This window comes from Mustelus asterias, chromosome 20 (genome assembly GCF_964213995.1).
Source record: "Mustelus asterias chromosome 20, sMusAst1.hap1.1, whole genome shotgun sequence".
Classification (NCBI taxonomy): domain Eukaryota; kingdom Metazoa; phylum Chordata; class Chondrichthyes; order Carcharhiniformes; family Triakidae; genus Mustelus; species Mustelus asterias.
In genome coordinates, this window is record NC_135820.1 from 58988503 (window position 1) to 59014372 (window position 25870).

At 42.5% G+C, this 25870-nt stretch overlaps 1 protein-coding gene across 1 annotated transcript in view; it reads left to right on the forward strand.

The window, feature by feature from the left end:
* The first annotated feature begins 12 nt into the window (after positions 1 to 12).
* dnmt3bb.1 (DNA (cytosine-5-)-methyltransferase 3 beta, duplicate b.1) overlaps positions 13 to 25870 on the forward strand; it is a 233427-nt gene continuing 207569 nt past the window's right edge. The window contains exon 1 of the mRNA XM_078236641.1: positions 13 to 24. The gene's annotated coding sequence lies outside the window, so the exon portion shown is untranslated. The remainder of the gene's footprint in view (positions 25 to 25870) is intronic.

The window sequence follows — 25870 nt, forward strand, 5'->3', positions numbered from 1 at the left end:
CTCACACACACACAGCCGCAGCCAGTAAGTCTAAATACCACACAAATCCTCGCATTATTAGTTGTTTGTGTGTACTGCATTTTGATTTCTGCTGACTCGGATTTTTTTTAAATGCCAGGGGCGTGATTGTTTTTTTTAAAACAAAAAACTTTTTTTTTCATGCATTTTCCCTGATCGTTCCTTCTGAAATGCAACAAAATATCCCGCTTTTAAACAACCCCCACGCTTTCAATGGCGAGTGACACTTTATAGCAAGGCTTCATTCTATAGTTTTTGACACTTCAGTTTGCCAGCAGTTAAGTCCTTTGTTACAAAACCATTTCCGTGCTGCTACTTGGATGAGTTTGAATTGTATCGCAGAGAATTGGTTACAGTCAGACGGTCACTGTCGGTGTGTGTGTGTGACACATTGTACAACAATAAAGCCAGTTTGCCTGGGTGTGCAGTTACAGAGTATTATTCCCCCTTTGTCTACAACTGATTTCTTTCTCTCCGGTGAGTACCATTCAGGAGCTGAACCGCTGGCTTGCTTCGTTTTGTTTGATTTTTCTGAATGATCTTACTTTATTTTCGTTTTGGTACTTGCATTTGGAACAACACAAGCTAAATGATCATAAATTGACCTGATCTTTCTTTTGCTTGTGTGTAGCCTTTAGAGGATTTTTGCGCTCTGGGATGGTGCTGGTTGTAGCGTTCAAGCATGGATTAGTCAAAGGCTCAGTTAGGTGGCAGTAGCATATTGTGGCATAAATAATAGCTCCAGTAGGAGGGTCTCGGAGGGAAGTCAGAAGACCAGGCAATCCATACTAATTACAATATATTTCGTGTTTAAAAACTGAGATTTGAATCTAGCTCATCGTGGACGTTTGGACTCTCCTATTTCATTGAGTTGCAAAGTAGTAGCCACTTTGTGAAGAATCTTTGCTAGGTTTCCATACATCCGTCCAAGGCAGCAAAATGACGTTTCGGAGGAGATCTTACCAGATGAATGAATGCAAAATGAAATTTGACTTCCATCAACTTTTAAAACGTTCGTTTTACAGCAGCCGATTAATGTATTCTTGGCATTTTAAAATGCCATCGTCCTGAAGCGTTCAAGCCTTCCCTGTCATCATTTAATCCTCTAGCTTGAAAACTACGATTTAAAACTTTGATTTAATCCATTGTTCCAACCAAAATGTACTTTCGGGATTCGACAGAGAATAGGCGACTGAACTTTTTGACGCAGCAGAATTGTTCGTGATTAATAAGAGAAGCCAGAATAATGGCAAAATCCTTCTTTTGGACTAAGCAATTGTATTTTTTATGTGGGATGTTGAATATTGTGAGATTGAGGAGGCAAACAGTTATCATAAAGCTAATTGTTTAGGCATTATTATTTTGTACATATTTAAAGATTGGATAATTAATTCCTTGTGCAAGCCAATAAGAGTTTTTAGCCTGATACAGTTAACTTGGGAGAAACATTTGGCTGAGGTATTACATCACCAATCTGGTGTATCCATTCCAAACAACTCTGCAAAACAATCTTGAAGAGTCAGGAAACATATAAATTTGATTTAAATCTGAATTAATTGTGCAGTCAATTGTTTGTTCTGATCTGTAAAATATTGACAGTTAGCCTTAATGTTGCAGTTTTTATTTTGTGCACCAAACATTGTGCCTGGTTGATTCCATTTTCTAAGTTTCTGACCTTTTCTCCCTTTTGAAAACTGACTGATCCTTTTTAAATACAGCTTGTGGTTAATTATCCTTTGCCAACAGTAAATGAAACTACTGTATCTCTTATATAGCTTCAAAAGAAAAGAATAGCTGTAAAAAGAGAGATCCCTTTTTTGAGAAAGAAACACCCTCAACTTTGTTTCATCTATTTAGTATTTAACATATTTATTCTGTTGAATATAATTTTGTAATATTAGCTGAACATGAGAATTCTTAAGTGACCTAGTACAAAACATGAGAGAAACCAGGGCAACTGCAAAAACAGTATAAAATATTACATGGGATCATACAGCGCAGAAGAGACCCTTTGGCCCTCAAGTCCACACCAACACATTAGAAACCCCTGAACTCCCACCTAATCCCATCTGCCAGCACTTGGCCCTGAATGTTATGATGTGCCAAGTGCTCATCCAGCTACTTTTTGAAGGATGTGAGGCAACCCGTCTCTACCACTCTCCCAGGCAGCACATTCCAGACCGTCACCACCCTCTGGGTAAAAAGGGTTTTCCTCACATCCCCCTGCCCCTCATCTTGAACCTATGTCTCCTCGTGACTGACCCTTCAACTAAGGGGAACAGCGGCTCCTTATCCACTCTGTCCATGTCTCCCATAATCTTATACACCTCGATCAGGTCACCCCCTCAGTCTTCTCTGCTCCAACGAAAACAAACCAAGCTTACGTGACCTCTCTTCATAACTTAAATGTTCCATCCCAGGCAACATCCTGGTGAATCTCCTCTGCAGCCCCTCCAGTGCAATCACATCCTTCCAATAATGTGGTGACCAGAACTGCACACAGTACTCCAGCTGTGGCCTCACCAAAGTTCTATACAACTCCAACATGACTTCCCTGCTTTTGTAATCTATGCCTTGATTGATAAAGGCAAGTGTCCCATATGCCCTTTTCACCACCCTACTGACATGCCCTTCCACTTTCATAGATCTGTGGACAAACACTCCAAGATCCCTTTGTTCCACAGAACTTCCCAGTGTCCAACCATTCATGGAGTACTTCCTTGTCAAATTACTCCTTCCAAAGTGTCTCACCTCACACTTTTCAGGATTAAATTCCATCTGCTGTTCCGTCTATATCTTCTTGTAGCACAAGACTCCGCCTCACTGTTAACAACCCATCCAATCTTTGTGTCATCCGCAAACTTAATCCCCCACATAGTCATCAGTAACGAATAATAGGGGGTCCAACACAGATCTCTGTGGTACGCCACTGGATGCTGGCTTCCAGCCACTAAAGAAGCCTTCTGTCATCACCCTCTGTCTCCTACAACTGAGCCAATTTTGAATCCACTTTATCAAATTGCCCTGTATCCCATGTGAATTTACCTTCTTTACAAGTCTTCCATGTGGGACTTTGTCAAAGGATTTGCTGAAATCCACATAAACTACATTGACTGCACTACCTTCATCTACACACCTGGTCACCTCCTCAAAAAAATCAAATTTGCTAGGCATGACCTCCCTCTGATGAGGCCATGGTGACTACCCCTGATCAAGCTTTGCCTCTCCAAGTGGAGATAGATGTTCTGATTCAAAACTTTATCTCATAATTTCCCTACCACTGATGTGAGACTCCCTGGTCTGCAGTTTCCTCGTTTATCTCTACAACCCTTCTTAAATAGCGGAACCACATTAGCTGTTCTCCAGTCATCTGGCACCTTCCCGTGGCTGGAGGGGAATTGAAAATTTGGGTCAGAGCCCATGCTATCTCCTCCCTTGCCTCCCACAGCAGCTTAGGGCACAATTCATCTGGACCTGGAAATTTATCCACTTTTAAGTTTGCCAGCACCTCCAATAGCTTGTCCTTCCCTATGCCAATTTCCTCAAGAACCTCATAATCTCTCCCTGAATTCCATACCATTGTTCTCATTCTTTTGGGTGAAGATGGATGTGAAGTATTCATGCAGCACTCTACCAATGTCCTCTGGCTTCACCCACAGATTGTGCCCTTGGTCTATAATGGGCCCTATTCTTTCCTTAGTTAACTTCTTCTCATTGATATACTTGTAGAATATCTTGGTATTTTCCCTATTTTTACCAGCTAGAGCTTTCTCATATCCCCTATTTGCATTCCTAATTACTTTCCTAAGCTCCACCCTGCACTTTCTATACCTCACTAAGATCTCCACTGATTTGCTCCCCTTGTAGTTTTTAAAAGCCTTTCTTTTCCTTCTCATTGTATCCTGAATATCTCTGGTTATCCATGATCCTCTGGGCTTGTTATTCCTACCTATCACCATAGAGAGAACATACTGGGCTTGCAATCTCCTCATTTCCTTTTTGAATGCCCCCCACTGCTCTTCTGTAGATTTTCCCATTAGCAGCTGTTCCTAGTCTACTTTGGCCAGATCCTGTCTTAGTTTATTAAAATACATTCTCCCCCAATCCAAAAATTGTTTTTGCAGTCTGTCTATTTCCTTGTCCATAACAAGCTTAAATTGTACCATGTTGTGATCGCTATCACTAAAATGCTCCCCCACCACCACCTCAACCACCTGTCCAGCTTCATTCCCCAGAATCAGGTCCAGCACAACTCCCTCTCTGTTGGATCCTCCACATATTGATTTAAAAAGTTCTCCTGTACATATTTCAAGAAATATACTTCTTCCAAGCCCTTAACACCCTTTTTCCCAGTTAATGTTGGGAAAGTTGAAATCACCTAATATAATAAACCTATTGTTATTGTTTTTACACACCTCCACAAACTGAGCACATATTTGCTCCTCAATATCCCTCTGACTATCTGGGGGTCTATAATAAACATCTAACAATGTGACTTTTTTATTCCTAAATTCTAATCACAAAGCTCCATTTGATGCCCACTCCAAGATATCATCTCTCCTTACTGCAGTAACTGACTCCTGGACTAATTATTTATAATATTTGAGGGATTATTTAAATCCACTTTAAATATTCTGAGATTGACATAAAAGCATTTTAGAGTCACAATGCTAATAATTTGGATGCTTTTATTTATGATACATATTGAGTGAAAATAATGGAGTATTATTAATTGGGATATTGGTGGAGAGGATACATGCTGTAGCGAAGACTGATGTACACAAAAAATAAATTCAGAGTCAATGTGGTTGGAAATAAAAGATTTAAAGAGTCTTTTAAATTATTGAAGTTGTACCATAGTCTCTTCAATTGTGGGAGAAATGGAAGATCGGAGTAGGAATAACAGTTGAGAAAATGTTGGAAAATCTCAGCAGGTCTGGCAGCATCTGTAAGGAGAGAAAAGAGCTGACGTTTCGAGTCCAGATGACCCTTTGTCAAAGCTTTGTGCTTTGACAAAGGGTCATCTGGACTCGAAACGTCAGCTTTTTTCTCTCCTTACAGATGCTGCCACACCTGCTGAGATTTTCCAACATTTTCTCTTTTGGTTTCAGATGCCAGCATCCGCAATAATTTGCTTTTATTAGGAATAACAGTTATTATTCTAGAATTTTAATTACCCTGTCATTGATTGGGGAGAAATCATAGATCATAGAAATCCTACAGTGCAGAAGGAGGCCATTCAGCCCATCGCGTCTGCACCGACCACAATCCCACCCAGGCCCTACCCCCACATATTTACCCGCTAAACCCTCTAACCTGCGCATCTCAGGATTCTAAGGGGCAATTTTTAACCTGGCCAATCAACCTAACCCGCACATCTTTGGACTGTGGGAGGAAACCGGAGCACCCGGAGGAAACCCACGCAGACACGAGGAGAATGTGCAAACTCCACACAGACAGTGACCCGAGCCGGGAATCGATCCCGGGACCCTGGAGCTGTGAAGCAGCAGTGCTAACCACTGCGCTACCGTGCCGTGAAATAGAGGGACTAAACAGAGAAAAATGAATTAAATTCCTAAAATGTGTCCAGGATTCCTTCCTCAAATAGCACGCTTTTATACTGGAACGTAACATGTTAATAAAAGTGAATTGTTACCTGAGGTTAGACTCCTGAAAAGAATGGTTGATGAGCTGCAGGGAATAAAAATAAATTGCTAGGAAGTCACAAAAGGTACTTTGCACTGGTGTTTACAAAAGAGATGTATGTTGGGGAGTGGATATATTGCAAAACAGTTAAAAGCAAGGTGAGTGATGTTATAATAAAAGGAAAAGTGTTGGAAAAGTTAGTTAGGCTTAAGGATGCAGATTCCTTGAACTTATTGAACTACATCTTGAGGAAAAGATGGTGGATTCTCTGGGAAAGTTCTATTAAGAGTGAATGTGTGGTGAACCACTGGAGAACTGGACTGGGCAATGTAAAACTATTTTCAAAAAGGGAAATGGAGCCAATCCAGATAATTACATGCCTTTTAGTTTACCAATTGTGGAAAAATTGGAATCTTTAATTAAAACCAAAGTTGCTAAATCGTTAAGTGAATAGGTAGAATCAACCAAAATAGATTTCCGAAGGAAAAATCCTGCTTGACAACTCTGTTGAGGAGGTGATACATGTTTGCATGAAGAACACATGGTTTTTAACAAGATCACATGGGAGACAATTAGGAAATACTAAGTGCCATGGAATTAAAGGGAGGATCGAACATCGGATTAAAAACTGCTTAGAAGACATGAAACCTAAAGTTCCAGTTAAGGCATTTCGCCGAGAAGTTGGAAGTGGATAATGGGTGTGTTCCACAGAGATGTGTTTTGGGAATGCTCGAAGACTGGAAAGAGTGATTTACAGCTTCTTTCTCTCTTCCCCCCCCCCCTCCCCCCTCCGATAAATATTCAAAATTTAGAATACTTAGTTCACAGTTTTGTACAAGTTAACATTTTGGGAGTGATTTTTCTGACGATGAAATGTTATTATTGGGCTTTTGCTTGTGCGAAAGAGCAGCTTAACTGAGATTTGGAATTGGAACACCTGCTCTGTCTGCTTGATCATAGAGCTATGAGATTATACAGAACAATAAAGTACCTGCATAAAAGAACGATTAAAGCAAAACATTAAAACATCAATCCTGATCTGAACATCTGTTTGTAATGTCCAGCGTGTGAGTTGTAATCTGTTTAAATATAACTTGTACTTAAGAATATGCAACACAAAGAAAGAAGAAGAAAACTGCAAATGCTTAAGTTCTGTCGGAAAAAACGCTATAAATACGCAGTATTTTCTGGTAGGGATCTCTCCATTTTCTACTAAAATTAGAATAATTGCCTGGAGCTTCACTTACCAGAGGATGTTTCAGTTATTGAGGGGGGGAAAAAAATTGTGTTTTCAAACAAAACCTTTGTTCTTGTAACCAGGTGGAAGGGACCATCTATTGTAGCAAAAGGACACATTCGGTTAGATAAAAAGACAATTGTGGTTTCAAACTAAAAATATTGTTGACAAAGCCTGTTTACACATAACGTTTTACTGCCGTTATGGTAACCTGTTTATTGATAGTAAAACAAGTGCACTGCGCTTTTACAATTAAGATAATTTTGACCGCTCTCTGTAGTAGCCATGTATTTAGAAGAAAAAGCTGTGACTTCATTAAAAACACACAGTTTCATTGTAAAATTGCCACAGACTTCAGGCAGCTGCATACTTTGCAGGCTCAGAAATCCCTTACAGCAAAATGTTTGTAGGAAAACCAACAGATTGAGGACCGAGTGAGATGAATTAACTTTTAGTTTTTAAAGTAAACCAGTTACACTTTGTCATTGAACGCAAGTAGAACATGGCTGTGTTTGTGAGCACCATCATCTTTATAACTGCAAAACATGCTGCTATGTTATGAGTATTGTGATATTTTTTTTGCTGAAATCTTGAAAGAAAATGAATGACATTAGGGTTAATTTAAGGCACTGACCCTGCTGCCCAAGGGGACTGCTTTGCCTTGACTAGACTTGAAAGAATTTTGATGTATGTTCGTCATGTAATGAAGTTTGACATATTCAGAAGAAAGTAACTCGCTTTGTTTTAAACTGTGGGATTGAGGTTAGGAAAGCATTAGCTTGGAACTTGTAGTCAGGTTCTTGCAAAATGCATAATGAAATTGTTCTGTGATCGTCATCTGCCTTGTGCTTATATTTATCAGTACCCATTCGATTTTTTTTTTCCCCAAATAAGATGGGGAGGAGGGGATGGCAGGGGGAGCTACATGGAAGAGGGCCTGGGTGGGATGGAATGGGGGATAGGAATGCAGTGGCATAGGAGGGATGGAATGGGAGATTGGGATGACATAGGAAGAAGGGATGGGAGGGGGATGATCTGAGAGAGATGAATGAAATAGGATGAGTATGAAATGGGAAGGATGAACTCGCATGGCATGGGGATATAAAAAAAGTACTGTTATCCTAATTTAACTGCATGTGTTTTGTGGCTAGTTTTCCCAATATAGACCGCATTTTCTGAACACATTAAATATTTCCAATATTTAGATTGCAGGCTTATTTCACAAAATGAAATGGATGACCTTAGCTGTTATGAGAAGTTAAAAATTAGTTTCACATTTACCTGCAATTAAAAGCAATAGTACTGCAGATGGTGAAAATCTGAAATAAAAACTGAAAATGCAGCATTTATAAAGAGAAAAACAGAGTTAATGCTCCAGTTTGACCTTTCATCAGAATTGTCAGATTACCCTGCTTTTAAACAGGTGTGAAGTCAGGGAAAAGGTGGGGGAAGAGTGTGATGGGTGTGGGAGGCAGGGTAGGAGCAGAAAAATGACTAAACTTTAAAAGAATAACATGGGCAACCTTCAAGAATATGAAAGCTTAATAATAAGAAAAATAGTGTTGAATTATTTCCAATGCTGATGACGGAAAGATAGGTAGGAAAGGAAGTTGTGAAGAGGACATAAGGAGGCTACAGAAGGATATAGATAGGTTAAGTGAGTGGGCAAAGATCTGGCAGATGGAGTATAATGTGGGAAATTGTCCATTTTGGCTGGAAGAATAAAAAGGCATCTTATCTAAATGGCGAGAGATTGCAGAGTTCTGAGGTGTAGAGGGATCTGGGTGTCCCAGTGCATGAATCACAAAAGGCTAGTATGCAGGTACAACAAGTAATTAGCAAATGCTGATAGAATGTTATCGTTTATTATGAGGGAATTGAATTAAAAATCAGGGAGGTTATGCTTCAGTTAAACAGAGCATTAGTGACACCACATCTGGAGTACTGATTTGATTTGATTTATTATTGTCACATGTATTAGCATACAGTGAAAAGTATTGTTTCTTGCACGCTATGCAGACAAAGCATACTGTTCATAAAGAAGGAAACTAGACAGTGCAGAATATAGTGTTACTACCATAGCTAGGGTGTAGAGAAAGATCAACCTAATACAAGGTAAGTCCATTCAAAAATCTGACAGCAGCAGGGAAGAAGCTGTTCTTGAGTCGGTTGGTTCGTGACCTCAGACTTCTGTATCTTTTTCCCAAAGGAAGAAGATGGAAGAGAGAATGTCCGGGGTGTGTGGGGTCCTCAATTATGCTGGCTGCTTTGCCGAGGCAGCGGGAAGTGTATACAGAGTCAATGGATGGGAGGCTGGTTTGCGTGATGGATTGGGCTACATTCGCGACCTTTTGTAGTTCCCTGCAGAGCAGGAGCCATACTAAGCTGTGATACAACCAGAAAGAATGCTTTCTATGGTGCATCTATAAAAGTTGGTGAGAGTCGTAGCTGACAAGCCAAATTTTCTTCGTTTTCTGAGAAAGTAGAGGCATTGGTGGGCTTTCTTAACTATAGTGTCGGCATGGTGGGACCAGGACAGTGTACCTTTATTTAAGGAAAGATGTCAATGTGTTGGAAGCGGCTCAGAGAAGGTTTGCCAGACTAATACCTGAAATGGGCTGGTTGTCTTACGAGGAAAGGTTGGACAGGCTAGACTTGTATCTGAATAGAGTTTAGAAGAGTAACAGGTGATTTGATTGAAAAGTGTAAGATCTTGAGGCATTGTTACAGGGCAGATGCGGAGAGGTTGTTTCCTCTTGTTGGAGAATCTAAAACTAGGAATCACTGTTTTAAAAATGAGTCACCCATTTAAAACAGAGATGAGGTGAAATTCTTTCTTTTGGAGGGTCGCGAGTCTTTGGAACTCTCTTACTGCAAAGGTGATGGAAACAGTGTCTTTGGGTGGAATTTTCTCAAAAATAGACAGAGTACCACAGCGTGTGGGAACAGTGGTGAGGAAGCTGCCATCCTCAAAGGCTCCCCCCACCGTATCATTCAGCTCATTGCTGAAATAAAACGTAGGGGCGGGTCCCACAACATCACGCTGGTGGCGCTCCACCACCCACTTTAGTTTTTCAAGATTGGGGTCGGGGGTGGGGGGGGGGGGGGGCGGGAATTGAGGGGGAGGGAAAGTTGCTCCTATACAAGAAATTAAAAATAAAAACCTTCATGCCATTGTGAAAGTATGAATGAACAATCTAACCTGGGGGAGAGGGGGGTGGGGGGGGGGGGGGGGGTGGGTAGAGGCCTGATAATTATATTTAAACTTATTCAAATTGGCAACCTGACATTCATTGTCAATGGCCAATGCACCTAACCAGAACGTCTTTAGGACTGTGGGAAGAAACCGGAGCACCCGGAGGAAACCCACACTGACTCGGAGAGAACGTGCAGACTCCACACAGATAGTGACCCAAGCCAGGAATCGAACCCAGGTCCCTGGCACAGTGAGGCTAACCACTGTTCCACCGTGCCGCCTGTTCGTGAGTTTTGTGGAAATAGAGACTGGAAGATGTGCCTAGCTTGGAGCTAGGGGAAGAAATCTACAGTAATGTGCAGTGAAAACAAACAGCTAGTTTGGAGAATGCACTGAAGTTTATGTTGAGAAGTCTGTAGTCATGAAGTTTTGAAGAAAATTGAAAGATTCGCTTAGCCAAACGCTACTGAAATTATCGCCATGAAATTTCATATCTCAGAACATGCAGTAGCTGGAACACTGAAAAATCAAAATGAATTCCAGAGGGCTGGGCCCAAGAAAAGTGACTGAACCTTCAAGATTTTTATAAAATAAGTGAACTGTTGGGGATGAGGGGGAGGGGGGGGTGGTTAGTGGAAGTGAATAACATAATTTCTTTCAGTTAATCATGAGGTGTTTGAATTTCTCTTTAAGCATTAACGGTCTCTACAGGAATCATAGGTTCAATCACTTGACTCCTCCACCTTTCTCCTGCGTCTGCTTATGTATCACAGTGTCCTGCCAGTGAGAGGGAAGCGTGTTAGTGGGTGTGTTGCAATCTGTTTGGCTGATGTAGCTGCCATGGTTGAATAGCTGGCAGTGTGTACAAGCTGCAAGATGTGGGTATGAGGCTTGCAGCAGTGTTAAACTTGGGAGTTGGCGGTGAACCAAATGAATGACAGGTATGAGTCCTGATTAATGGAGGTTGGGTGAGTGATGGGGATGTAATGATTTCAGCAGTGTGTATGAGGCTAATGATGCAGTTGGTAGGATATGGTATCAGAAGATGCATTTGTTGAACTTGACCACGTGAGTTAGGCCATTGAACTTTTTATGGCACTGCATCCAAGTCCTTGGGCATGACTCCTGGTATTGATCTCCCATTGCCTTTTGAGCGTGTGTCTGTAGGGTCCTCTACGGTTACAAGACATTTCTCCTACTTTTGCTTCTCTACCAAGGCTTCCAATGTAGCAGCTGAATACTTTGGAGCCTACTCACACTCATATTCTTCTTTGCTTCCCAGACTGATTCACTTCTGTGTTTACCTGCTTTAGCCACAATGCACCGCCCCTTTAAATGGTTTTACAATATTGGGTTCCCTGCTGTGCAATCAATGAACAGTGCCATTAGCACTGTCTGCAATAGTTCATTGAGGTAGGCAGCATAAAGTTGGGGTGTTGCCTGCAAAATTGGGCTGGCAGGTTAACTGCAATCCAATCTTTGTATTTGGAAGCTATCCAATTTAGCCCCTGGGTTGTGCAAAGGTGAACTCTGATCCCCTCAGGTAGAATGATGTATAATGATTAATGGATTGTAAATGTTGCCTCCATTCTATTTTCAGTTAGTCAAGTTGAGCAATGTACCATGTGCAATTCATATCATAGAATCCTACAGGGCAGAAGGAGACCATTCAGCCCATCGAGTCTGCATCGGCCACAATCCCACCCAGGCCCTATTCCCATAACCCCCCCATGCATTTACACTAGCTTGTTCCCCTGACACTGAGGGGCAATTTAACATGGCCAATCCACCTAACTTGCACATCTTTGGACTGTGGGAGGAAACCCACGCAGACACGGGGGGAATGTGCAAACTCCACACAGACAGTGACCCAAGCCAGGAATTGAACCCGGGTCCCTGGTGCTGTGAGGCAGCAGTGCTGACCACTGCCATCCAAATCTGTGCTGAACTTATAAATGATTTAAGATTATGATAGAAATTCTAATATTTCCTGCTGATGCAGAACTTTAAGGTGGTGAATGTATTCTTTTTTTCTTCATGATATAAAAGAAGAAAGTCTAACTCTATTGTCTTGACATTCAATGGGATTAGCATTGCCGGAGCCCACACCATCAGTATCCTGGGAGCTGCCAGAGACCAGAAACGTAACTGGACCAGTCAAATAAATACAAGGGCATGTCAGAGGCTGGGTATTTTGCCGTGAGCAATTCATCGTCTGACTCCCCCCAAGCCTATCCATCATCTAAAGTCAGCAGTGTAATGGAATATCTAATCTTGCCTAGATGACTGCTGCTGCAATAACAATCAAGAGGTTTGACATCACCCAGGACAAAGCAGCCCACTTGATTGGCATCCCATCCACCACCTCAAGTATTTCTCGCATTAGCAGGGCCCACTGCCAGTTGGGGTGACTGCTGGGTGAACCTTGATTTATATCCGAGCTAGTTTCTGGTTAGGGATCAGGGGTTCCCCTTCATGGCTGATTCCTTGGCTAAGGAAATGCCGTTGGAAACCCCCAGACCTTAGCCTGCCCAGCAAATCTTTCTTGTCTTTGATGGCATCTTGGTTTTGAGGTCCCCACTGCTTCAAACTGCAGCCTCACCATTCATTATGACCATTGCTGATACTTGATCTCAATGCCATATTCCTGCTTTCTCTCCATACCCCTTGATGCCACTTAAACCTATAAAGTCATCTATCTCTTTCCTGAATACATTCAGTGACTTGGCCTCCACAGCCTTCTGTGGTAGAGAATTCTACAGGTTCACTCCCTTTAAGTGAAGAATCTTTCCCTCATCTCAGTCCTAAATGGTCTACACCATATTCTGAGACCCTGTCCCCTCGTTCAAGATTTCCCAATCGGGGAAAACATTCTCGCTACATCTAGTCTGTCCAGCCCTATTAGAATTTTATGTGTTTCCATCAGATCTCCTCTCACCTTTCTACCTAATGAATAGAGGCCCAGATGAACCAATCTCTCCTCATAGGACAGTCCCAGTATCAGCCTAGTAACCTCTGCTGTACTTCCTCTATGGCAAATATATCCTTTCTTAGGTAGAAAAAAGTATTAAAGGAAAAACAAATGAACAAAAACTGTTTAGAAATGCAATACTAAGCTCCACAAATTGAGCTTGTTAAAATAAATTACACTATTTAAATTCTTAAGTGTAACATAGAGCCTGGAGGCATAAAATAGTGACATTTGGAATTTTATGGAACATCAGAATCAAAACATAACAGAAGGAGGCCAATTGGCTCATCGAGACTGCACCGGCTCTCCCAATGAGCAATTCACTTAGAACCATTACCCTGCCTTCTCCCTGTAAACACAGTAAGAGTTTTAACAACAAACAGAGCATATAAAGACACAGACTCAATAGTAGCTGTTGGAATGGATAGACCATTGCACTATAGATAAGATTTCATTCTGGCTTTATTTTTCCCCAAAGTTTGTTGGAATGCGAAAGGGGGGTAATTTTACAAATAGTTAAAATTTTAGATCCTAATTAGAAATATATTTCTTCCTGGGGTAGAAATGTCAATTACTAGGTGACGTAGGTGTCTTTATATGCTCTGTTTGTGAACAGAATTGCCACTCACCTGAAGAAGGGGCCTAGAGCTCCGAAAGCTTGTGTGGCTTTTGCTACCAAATAAACCTGTTGGACTTTAACCTGGTGTTGTTAAACTTCTTACTGTGTTCACCCCAGTCCAACGCCGGCATCTCCACATCATAATGTCACTCAGCCAAATTCATACCCATGTTATTAATGTCTCTGTTATGAGATGAACTGTAGCTTTGCTCACAAGCTGTTGTGTGGCACTATATCAAATGTCTTTTGGAAATCCATGTATACCACATCAACAGCATTTCCCTCATCAACCCTCTCTGTTACCTCTTCCAAAAACCTCAGCAAATTAGCTGAACACAGTTTTCCCTTTAAAAATCCTGATGTTCCTTCACTAACCTGCATTTGTCTGTGTTACTATTTTGTCCCATGTTGGTAGCTGTTGGAATGGATAGACCATTGCACTATAGATAAGATTTCATTCTGACTTTATTTTTCCCCAAAGTTTGTTGGAATGTGAAAGGGGGGTAATTTTACAAATAGTTTAAATTTTTAGATCCTAATTAGAAATATATTTCTTCCTGGGGTAGAAATGTCAATTACTAGGTGACGTAGGTTTAAGGTAAAAAGGGGAAAGTTTAAAGGCAATTTGAGAGGCACGTGTTTTACACAGAGGGTGGTAAGTGCCTGGAGTGCGCTGCCAGAGGAGGTGGTAGAAGCAGATACAATAGCAATATTTAGGAGGCATCTTGACGGATACATGAATGGGCAGGGAATAGAGGGATACTGACTGCATAGAGGCAAAAGGTCTTTAGTTTAGAAAGGCATCATATGTCGGCACAGGTTTGGAGGGCTGAAGGGCTTGTTCCTGTGCTGTACTGTTCTTTGTTTCTTTGTTCTGTCCGCAGCACATGCGTAAATTCTGTTAGGTGTTTTGAGTAACCCAATTTTACTGGTTATTCATTTTGTTAAACATTTTACTGGAATTGCTCTAATAAACCTCTGAACCAGTGGATCTAACCTGCTGCCAAAACAGCTGGAGTGACAGATTGCAGTTGCCCCAAGAGCAGCCTGTGCATCACCAGCATACTGCAGGTGGACAGGAGCATGTAGTTGTGCTCTGCTTAACTCGCCCACATTGCAGCATTGTCAGGTTTCTATTATTGGCATTCTTGTTAGTGATGACATTGAATGATGAACATCATGCCACTTAAATTTACTTTGCAAACATCTGGATGAAGGTGTGAATCTGCCCCTCTGGATTGTAGAGTAACTTGTGCTCTAAATGACACTTCTCCACACTATGACCTGTGCAGGTATTTCCTCTCAGCTACAGAAAGCAATTTACAAATACAATTCAGATTGAAGTCTTGTAAGCATAAGATGTAAGAAATAGGAAAAGACTTGTAAAAGTCTTTTTTTTTGAAGGATCAAAATCCAAAAGTTTCAGAAGCAAAGTACAATCTCTACAATCACATCAAAAACCACTTAACTTTTTGTCTGAAAAATTAGTCTCAGAATTTTGACTTTTACACAAATATATACAATATTTTGTTTTAACTTCCCTTTTTCATTACTTTTAAATCTCCCTAGATTTAACACACAGCCACATGATTTGCCTATTCAACCCTTTGCACCCCCCCGCCCACCCCCATGAAAGAATTTGCTCATGTTTTGTACATTAAGACATGTTTCCTGCAGACAGCCACAGTTCTTCCCTCCTGCTATATACATAAACAACCCTTTTATGTATAGCCCTTTACATTGATTTTGGGGCAGTGTACTTAACGCAGGTTGCGCACTGTGTTCCTAAATAGGTCATCTGCCAGAAGATCCACAATTTAACTGAAAACTCCCTGTAGTTCTCCTGTGTCAACATTAGAAAGTTGCGGTTTTGTAAATGCTCGAATGCAGGGAACCTGCGCATTTTTAGCTGGACGTACTCTGGTACAGGTTCACACTTGCAAAAAAAAAAAATCAGCTGTATTGATGTGGATACCTGGCAAGCAGAGACCGGCTGCTTTTCTTGACAGGAAGTGAGAATTAACGAGAGAGGGGATAAATCTGGGTCACACTTACACTGGATCTACATGATGGTTTCATAGCAAAGTTAACAAAAGTCTCCTAACAGGTCATATGCCCTCCATTTCAGCTCAAAATGCCTTAAAGTGCAAAGCTAATCCATATCCGACAAAAAAGATTGCAGGCTAGTTTCCATAAATAAAAATCTTAAATTATGTTGCCTTTAAGTGTTGCCTTTATGATATTATTCCGTCGCCCATGTACTAACCAAGTCCTGTTCAACCATTACTCTGACCAGTATTGCCTCAAAATTAGATTTTTAATTCCTATCTTTATTTTCAAATCCTTCCATGGTTTTGCCCCTCTGTATCTCTCTCTGTGACTTCCTCCTGTCCCACAACCTCAAATCTCTGTACTCCTCCAGTTCTGGTTTCTTATGCATCCCCCATTTAATTAATTACACTATTGATGAGCATGCCTTCAGCTGCCAGAGCCTTAAGCTCCGTAACCCCTGAACCCTCCATCCCTCTACCTAATTTTTCTCATTAAGATGCTCCGTAAAGCAAGTATTTTGCTGAGTCCAGAGGCAGCCCCAGCACCGTTCAGGTGAGTCTTGACATTGGCAAGCCACATTGTTCTGAATGTGTTACATACTGGTATGTTTCCCTGCCAGTGGAGAATCTGAGTCAGGTCTTCGTGGGCATGCCCGAAACGGGATGCAAATGAAGTTCATGCTGGCCTCTGGCATGTTTGCCGGCCCCCTATTGTGGGCACCAGTGGAAGATTCCACTGTAAATAAACAGTGGGGTTAAACCAATTCCTGGGCCTCCTGCCACATTCTCCTCCCATGCCCCCCATCGAATCAGCAGGCAGGGAGGATTCCACCCAGAGTCTGCAGATTTTTTAACACTAAGTCAACCAATTTCAGTGAAGCTTTGGCTCCCTCACAATGGGTTCCCATCTTCAGCATGGTGGCACAGTGGTTAGCACCGCTGCCTCACAGCGCCAGGGACTCGGGCTCGACTCCCGGCTTGGGTTACTGTCTGTGTGGAGTCTGCACGTTCTCCCTGTGTCTGCGTGGGTTTCCTCCGGCTGCTCCGGTTTCCTCCCATAGTCCAAAGATGTGCGGGTTAGGTGGATTGGCCATGCTAAGTTACCCCTTAGTGTCAGGGGGGACTAGCAGGGTAAATACATGGGGTTATGGGGATAGGGTCTGGGTGGGATTGTGGTCAGTGCAGACCCGATGGGCCGAATGGCCTCCTTCTGCACTGTAGGATTCTATAATCTTCACTTTCGAAGTCTTCAAATTCTCTGGACATGTTGCGCTAACTCGGACAGCCCACCTTGCAGAGTTTCAGTCTCATCTCCTGAGATTCCTTTCCCTGGACTACTAAATCTGCACTCAAACACCAACTCACAAGCCCAGCTTCAGCTCTTCAGCCACACCGAGCAGAACCTTAGCCCCAGCAGTCCACAGCACAGAGTCACCAACCTTTTGCTGCCCTCTTCGATTGCCAGGGCTTCTCCTGAGCTCTGTCACTTAAAGTTTGCTAACTGCAGTTCTTTTCCTGTTTTTTTAACTTAACTGGGATCTATTCTTGTCCCATGTCTGGGAATTTTCTTCTTTTGGGATCTTACCATTTTGGGATTTCTCCCTGTTCCCTGCCTGGTACTTTTCTCTTCAATGACGCTCAGCTGCTAGTCACATGGACCAGGAGATGAACACCTTTCTGTACAGGTGTGCTGGGCCTGTCCTCAGTCCCGGTTTGCGCATGTGTGGCATCTCTGAGCTCTGTTGGGATTCGAGCTTCTCGACCTCAGCTCTCAACTAGAAGGTAAGTCTTGCTTCCACAATAGAAGCTCACAACAACTGAAGACCACTAGCCACGGCCATGTGAGAGGTTAGTGCTCACAGCAATTCATCTGAGAATGTGCTTTCATTGATTGCCAGGCGATTGCCTAATTCTTTGAAGTCAGTTCACCTGTCTTGTACTTTACTCATCTTCAGCTATATTTCCTGCTGTTAACCTTCACCACAACATGGGAGCAATTTCTGTAGCTCAAACCTTGTACCTCTAATGAGGAACAAGAGGAGCAACACTAGTAGCAGCTTGTCGTCTCTTTAGCGACATGTAGGTAACCGCAGATATCCCATTCAAAGGAGGTAGAATACCAAACGTCTGCTGCAATTTTCTGCCTGCATTTTCCGCAAGCCTTCCAAAGTCTCCTCCTTTTCCTGTGGTTGCTGCAGCCTCCGCTGTGCCTTTCTGACCCGTGCCGGGGTCCCTTTTAAGCAGAATTTGTCACCCCGCCTGCCCTTCCTGATTGCTTGGGAAAAGCAGGGAAACAGGATGCTAATGCTTTAGCTCAGTTAAAGAGCCAGGGGAAAACCTGCTCGAGAAGCAATTGGGTTCCTGACTCACTACAGGTCCTGCTTCCCCACCAGGGAGACTGAGACTTGAAAGTTTTGTCCCATCTTTCAGCTGTTTTAATCCATATAAAAGTAATGAGGTTATTCCTCTGCTGAAATAACAAACTAAGAGTTTTAACAACGCCAGGTTAAAGTCCAACAGGTTTATTTGGTAGCAAATGCCATTAGCTTTCGGAGCGCTGCTCCTTCGCCAGGTGGAGTGGATATCTGCAGATATCCACTCCACCTGGCGAAGGAGCAGCGCTCCGAAAGCTAATGGCATTTGCTACCAAATAAACCTGTTGGACTTTAACCTGGCGTTGTTAAAACTCTTACTGTGTTTACCCCAGTCCAACGCCGGCAACTCCACATCAGAAATAACAAACATCATAGATGTCAGTGTATAATTCGATCTTTGAAGCCTTGAAGAATCCCTCCAAAAGCAGGGGTCGACTAACAGGCCGGGTATAAAAGTGAACTACTGGTTTGGGGAGGTTTCCTCTTTTTGAAATGTTATCAGCATCCAACTCACAGTATGGGCATGTCATAAACTACCATGCATCTTCACAACATAACCTGTACCGCCTGCTTGATCCCTTGCTCCCAGTTATGAGGCACTGGTGAGTAAAACAGCCGCTTGGGAGGTAAAAATTTGAGACTAACTCCTAATGTGAGCATAGCATGTTGAGGCTGAAAATGGGGGTTGCCAAGTATGTGCCAAAGCATGATTTCTGAGGCTGATAAAAGGGGGCTGTCTTCTATGCTGTGATGACTTATGCTGCAAATTATAGTAGATAAATTTCAACCTTAAGCTAGAAGACAGTGATTGATTAAAATTACTAGACTGGTCTTGTTGTTTTCTGGAACAATCTTGATTCTTATATTTGGTCGACAAAGCTAGAAGGAAGCATCAGGACCAAATGTACCAAAATAGAGTTTTTGGGGCAGCACAGTGGTTAGCACTGTTGCCTCACAGTGCCAGGGACCTGGATTCAATTCCGGTCTTGGGTCACTGTCTGTGTGGCGTTTGCACATTCTCCCCATGTCTGCGTGGGTTTCCTCCAGGTGCTTCGGTTTCCTCCCACAGTCCAAAGATGTGCAGGTTAGGTTGATTTGGCCATGCTACATTGACCCTTAGTGTCAGGGGAATTAGCAGGCTAAATATGTGGGGTTACGGGGATAGGGCCTAGGTGGGATTGTGGTCGGCGCAGACTTGATTGGCCGAATGGCTTCCTTCTGCACTGTATGAAAAGATGCCACCAGCAAAACCTGAAACAAAAAATGAACAAAACCAGAAGAACATGCAGAAAAGAAAGATAAGGGAATAAAATGGCATAATCCATGGGTGTCTGAATTGTGACCTACGGGTAAGTGTGATCCCTGAGCCCTAGGTATCAGCACTCAAGACAATTCCACTTTGGTTATCCACTTTGGAAGGAATAATAGTAAAATGGACTATTATTTAAACAGTGAAAAATTACAACATGCTACTGTGCAGAGGGACCTGGGGGTCCTTGTGCATGAATCACAAAAACTCAGTTTGCAGGTGCAGCAGGTAATCAAGAAGGCAAATGGAATGTTGGCCTTTATCGCGAGAGGGATGGAGTATAAAAGCAGGGAGGTCATGCTGCAACTGTACAGGGTACTGGTGAGGCCGCACCTAGAGTACTGTGTACAATTTTGGTCCCCTTATTTAAGAAAGGATATATTAGCTTTGGAGGGGGTACAGAGAAGGTTCACCAGGTTGATTCTGGAGATGAGGGGGTTAGCTTATGAGGAGAGATTGAGTAGACTGGGCCTGTACTCATTGGAGTTTAGAAGGTTGAGGGGAGATCTTATAGAGACATATAAGATAATGAAGGGGCTAGACAGGGTAGAAGCAGCGAGGTTATTTCCACTTACAATGGAAACAAGAACTAGGGGGCATAGCCTCAAAATACGGGGGAGTCAATTTAGAACAGAGTTGAGGAGGAAATTCTTCTCCCAGAGGGTAGTGAATCTTTGGAATTCTCTGCCCAATGAAGCAGTAGAGGCTACCTCGTTAAATGTGTTTAAGTCACAGATAGATAGATTTTTAACCATTAAGGGTTATGGGGAGCGGGCGGGTAAGTGGAACTGAACTGAACCCACTATCAGATCAGCCATGATCTTATTGAATGGTGGAGCAGGCTTGAGGGGCTAGATGGCCTACTCCTGCTCCTATTTCTTATGTTCTTATGTTCATTCCTATCTGTTTAAGCTTGTGTTACACAATTAATTGGCCTGTTTGAACTGTGCAAGCCTTGACGTTTGAAAAAGGTTTGGCACTGTTGTTTCAGTGGGAGATAAATCTTGAATCTGAACATCCACAGGTTAAGATTTATGGTGATTGATGGGATAATGCATTTACATTCTGAGGTTCAATGGTGCACATCTCTGTGGGCTACAAAGGTCAAACCTTCCTAAGGAAGAAAGTGGAGAAATAAAACGACAATGAAAAAAAGGCAAATTAAATCATATTATCTAAAGAGATCCCTGATCATGATATTGTCTCCTTCCTAGATATCAGGGAAGGTGATGGCCTAGTGGTATTATTGCTAGACTATTAATCCAGAAACTCAGCTAATGATCTGGGGACCCAGGTTCGAATCCCAACCACAGCAGATGGTGGAATTTGAATTCAATAAAAATAAATCGGGAATTAAGAATCTACTGACGACCATGAAACTGTTGTCGATTGTTGGAAACACCCACCTGGTTCACTAATGTCCTTTAGGGAGGGAAATCTGCTGCCCTTACCCGGTGTGGCCTACATGTGACTCCAGACTCACAGCAATATAGAGTCATAGAGGTTTACAGCATGGAATCAGGCCTTTCAGCCCAACTTGTCCATGCCGCCCTTTTTTTTAAACCCCTAAGCTAATCATTAACCAGTTAACCATTGTGCCACCAGGCAGCATTGTGGCAGAGTGGTTAGCACTGCTGCCTCAGTGCCAGGGACCTAGTTCCGATTCCAGCCTTGGGTTACTGCCTATGTGGAGTTTGCAAGTTCTGCCAGTGTCTGCTCTGGTTTCCTTTCACAATCCAAAGATTTGCAAGTTAGGGGAATTGCCCATGCTAAGTTGCCCCTTAGTGTCCAAAAGATGTGTAAGTTAGGTGGATTAGCCATGGTAAATGTGCAGGGTATGGAGCTAAGACAACACTAAAATAGGTGGGAAAGCAGTTGCAATGAGGAAATAAGAAATTTACAAATGGGTATCCATGTCTAAGTGTGAGATCATCCCTTATCTAAATGAAGAGAAACTTCAAAATGCTTTGGTGCAGAGGAATTTGGGTGTCCTTGTCCACGAATCGAAGAGAGCTAGTATGCGGTGCAGCAAGTAATAAGGAAGGCAAATAAAATTTTGGCTTCATTGCTGATGGAATAGAATATTGAAGTAGGGAGGTGCTGTTGCAACTGTGTACACAGTAAGATGTTTAACAACACCAGGTTAAAGTCCAACAGGTTTATTTGGTAGCAAAAGCCACAAGCTTTCGGATCCTTAAGCCCCTTCTTCAGGTGAGTGGGAATTCTGTTCACAAACTGAGCATATAAAGACACAAACTCAATTTACAGAATAATGGTTGGAATGTGAATACTTACAGCTAATCAAGTCTTTAAGATACAAACAATGTGAGTGGAGAGAGCATTAAGACAGGTTAAAGAGATGTGTATTGTCTCCAGACAGGACAGCCAGTGAGACTCTGCAGGTCCAGGCAACCTGTGGGGATTACAGATAGTGTGACATGAACCCAATATCCCAGTTGAGGCCGTCCTCATGTGTGCGGAACTTGGCTATCAGTTTCTGCTCAGCGACTCTGCGCCGTCGTGTGTCGCGAAGGCCGCCTTGGAGAACGCTTACCCGAATATCAGAGGCCGAATGCCCGTGACCGCTGAAGTGCTCCCCAACAGGAAGAGAACAGCCTTGCCTGGTGATTGTCGAGCGGTGTTCATTCATCCGTTGTCGCAGCGGCTGCATGGTTTCCCCAATGTACCATGCCTCGGGACATCCTTTCCTGTAGCGTATCAGGTAGACAACGTTGGCCGAGTTGCAAGAGTATGTACCGTGCACCTGGTGGATGGTGTTCTCACGTGAGATGATGGCATCTGTGTCGATGATCCGGCACGTCTTGCAGAGGTTCTGTGGCAGGGTTGTGTGGTGTCGTGGTCACTGTTCTCCTGGAGGCTGAGTAGTTTGCTGTGCAAACTGTGTAGGCCATTGGTGAGATCACATTCAGAGTACTGTACAGTTTTGGTCCCCTTACTTGAGGAAGGATGCAAATGCATTAGAGACAGTTCAGAGAAGGCTCACTAGATTGATTCCAGGATGAAGGACTTGGAGAGGTTGAGCTGTTGAGGCCTATACTTGCTGGAGTTTAGAAGAATGAAAGGAAAGTATATAAGATCCTAAAAGGGATTGACAGGATAGATATAGAGCAGATGTATCCCCTTGTTGGACATTCTAGAACGAGACGTCATAAGAGGAGGCAGATTTAAAACAGAAATGAGGAGGAATTACTAATCTGTGGAATTCTCTACCTCAAAGTGCAGTGGACACCAGAACACTAAACAAATTTGAGGAGCTAGATAGGTTTTTAATTAGTAGAGGGATGAAGGGTTATGGGGAGCTGGCAGGAAGGTGGAGATGAGGCTAAGACGAGATCAGCCATGATCGTACTGAATGGTGAAGCAGGTTTGAAGGACTGAATTGCCTACTCTGGCTTCTTGTTCTTATGTTATGTAACTCTGGCCACAGCCAAGCAGCAAGACCAACTATAGTCATAGTAAGAGGTCTCACAACACCAGGTTAGAATCCAACAGGTTTATTTGGAATCACAAGCTTTCGGAGCGCTGCTCCTTCATCAGGTGAGCTGGTCTTGAGAGTCTTCTTACTGTGCCCACTCCAGTCCACATCATAACTATAGTATGGTTGACTCTCAACTGCCCTCTGAAATGGCCACTCAATTTTAAGGGCAACTAGGGATGGGCAATAAATGCTGGCCCATCCAGCGATGCCCATGTCCCACGAATGAATTAAAAAAATCAGTGCTGCTTTTAAAATAAGAAGGAGATGCGGAGGAGCTGATTTTGATTGCTTTTGCAGTACATTAAAGGAGCAGCAACCTTGCCACACCATGAGCACTGGTGATGTGCCCAGCTGCATTTTGGAAGCGGTCTATGGCTGACTGTCCAAAGCAGCTGTTTCAGGTGACTGGACCTTTTTTAATATGAAAATTGGACTCGAATGATGTTAGAAGAACCCTAATTAACATTAGAACCTGCACAGATCCACTGCTGAAGAGTCCTGCGAAAATTTAAGTGGTTAAATTGTTTTGCTGGCCTATGAGTATTCTTCAGGACCTACAAAACATGAATCCATGTCACTGTGCCTTGAGACACAATCTTCGTGATCACGAGCCCTTGTCCTTCCCCACCTTACAATTTACCTTTTGGCCACCCATTTTTGGAGGACTCAATCTGATGGCTTCCACACAGACATCTGTTTGATATTCTGTAGCTCAGCTACCAGATTTAAATGAAACTGATTCTTAAAAGAATGGGGGCAACTTTGGTGCTGGAATGAGTGGTTGAACAGCCTGCTCTGTGATTTGGTCACAGTGAAAATATACCCCAGAGACTGACAGATGATGTACAGTATGTTAATGTACAAATGGGTCCTTGGTATCTTATCGTATTGAAAAGAGAGAAACTTTGCATGGAAGGTCAAATTCAGATGATTGAAGGAACTTTTGAACTCTTTACATGTCACCCCAACCCATTCAGCACCGGGTAATTTCCTTCATCGAACTAGATTTGAGGCATAGCGATATATCTGGAAGTTGATAACACAGGAAAATGGGTGGGGCCCTATGTCTGGGTTAGGTCAGCCACTGGAAGGCCCTTCATGGGCTTCTTAAGGAAAATCGTCCAAGAGGTTTAATTTGAGGAAAAAGAAGCAATGCATGGCGAGGCACATGTCGCAGGTCATGTTATGGCACTGTTGCTGGTGGTTGGTGGGCAATCCAGACTGTCACTGGGCCCAGCAGAGCCAATTTCTGTTGCGGCCTTTTGGAATCTTCTTGCAATTTGTGTATTATGTACTATCTTGTGCAAGAATCAATTGTTCATATGGGCAGTAGATTGTAAATAGTTCAGGTTAGCGAGTAGGTGTCCAACATCTGCTTTGCGTCTGCTGTAACAGAGTAAGGCTACGCAATGAATTTTGCCATTGACACAAGGTGATGGCCTGAATTTTCATGCTGACGCTTTCTATCTGTGCGGAGATCTGAGTCTGGAAGTTCTGTTCTCCGAACCTGGCCTCTGGAATTTTTCCATGGAGGAATGGGGTGAGTTCTAAATTGCAGGTTCCTGAAGGCAGCTGCCCACTGGGTTTCTGACATCTACCCCACCAAAAATCATACCAAAGTGTGCAGAATAGACCTGGTAAGAGCTTGTCTAAATCTTGTGGATTCATTTAGATAGTCAGAGTACCCTTTTGGAGAGGTAATGCTTTCCTTTAGATATAGTCCTGGGACACCTTTGGGAGAGGTCAGGTGTCTTTTGGGATTGTTAAAAGTGGAGATGAATGTATGCAAAAAGTGCATAAACTCATTGGAGCTGTTAAAGACCTGTCAAAACTCATTGGAGCTGTCAGAATTCCATTGGAACTGTCAAAGGATATAACTTTGCTGCACTTTAAATAAATAACAAGTGTGTGGGCTTAAAAAATATTTCACTCTATCTGTTGACATAAGCTAGTATTTGTTCTGCATGACTATTTTACAACCTATCATTATCACAATGGGGTGCCTGTTAAGTGAGTACTTTGACAGCTTCAAGTGGCTATAGAATAGAGGTATTTGTTTTCTTGAGAGATTGGTGAAGGGAATTTCAATGTATTGAATGTTCTTTTAACATTGAGTGTTTTTTGAAATACCTTGTTATTTCAGTGTCGCTCCTGGGGGTCTGCCATGGTGGATATTAGGTGAGTTAAGAGGGCATGAGCAAGGGGTGTGGGTGAGGGGCATGAGTTGGCACTAAATTGGCATAGGGGCTATAAAGGGCCATGGGGATGAGTGGAGGGCATTGGCATGGGGGTATGAGGTACTATGTGGGTGGGTACAAAGGCATAGGTTGGTATGGAGGGTACGAGGGGCCATGGGAGGTGGGTGGGCAGTGTTGAATTATGACATGCTAACGCCCTAAGCTTTGTCAGACTTAAGAGGCCCCATACAATATAAATAATTCTTTATTATTCTCACAGAAAGGACACTGAATGTATAGATATGAAACCTTTATATTTGTCTGTATACAAAGGCGAAGGCACAAAGAAAAAATATAATCAAACTAAAACACTTTTTACAAAATGCATGTTTGAATTATATGACACTTTGAAATTTAAGTATGTTCACAATTTCTTAATTATTAAAGATGAAAATGCTTTATCAACATTGACAGAAGCTGTTACACAAATTAGTAGCATATGAAATGGAAACCGTAATAAAACCTTTGCTGTTCCTGTTTGCACGTCATCTGAAGTTAAAAATTTAAAATGTTTTCTTCTGTGATTTTTGAAGACTAAAGTTATCGATGATGTCATCAAATGATAAGCTACCGTGTTTATTGCTTGTGATGCACATGATGCTTAGTGTAGATAGCTTTCCTTGCAGCAAGCTTTAGATTCTTTGGGCCCAGTCCTGTAGAACTGAGCAGAATTCCTCACATAGGGTTTTTACACACCTGTGGCACTCTTTTA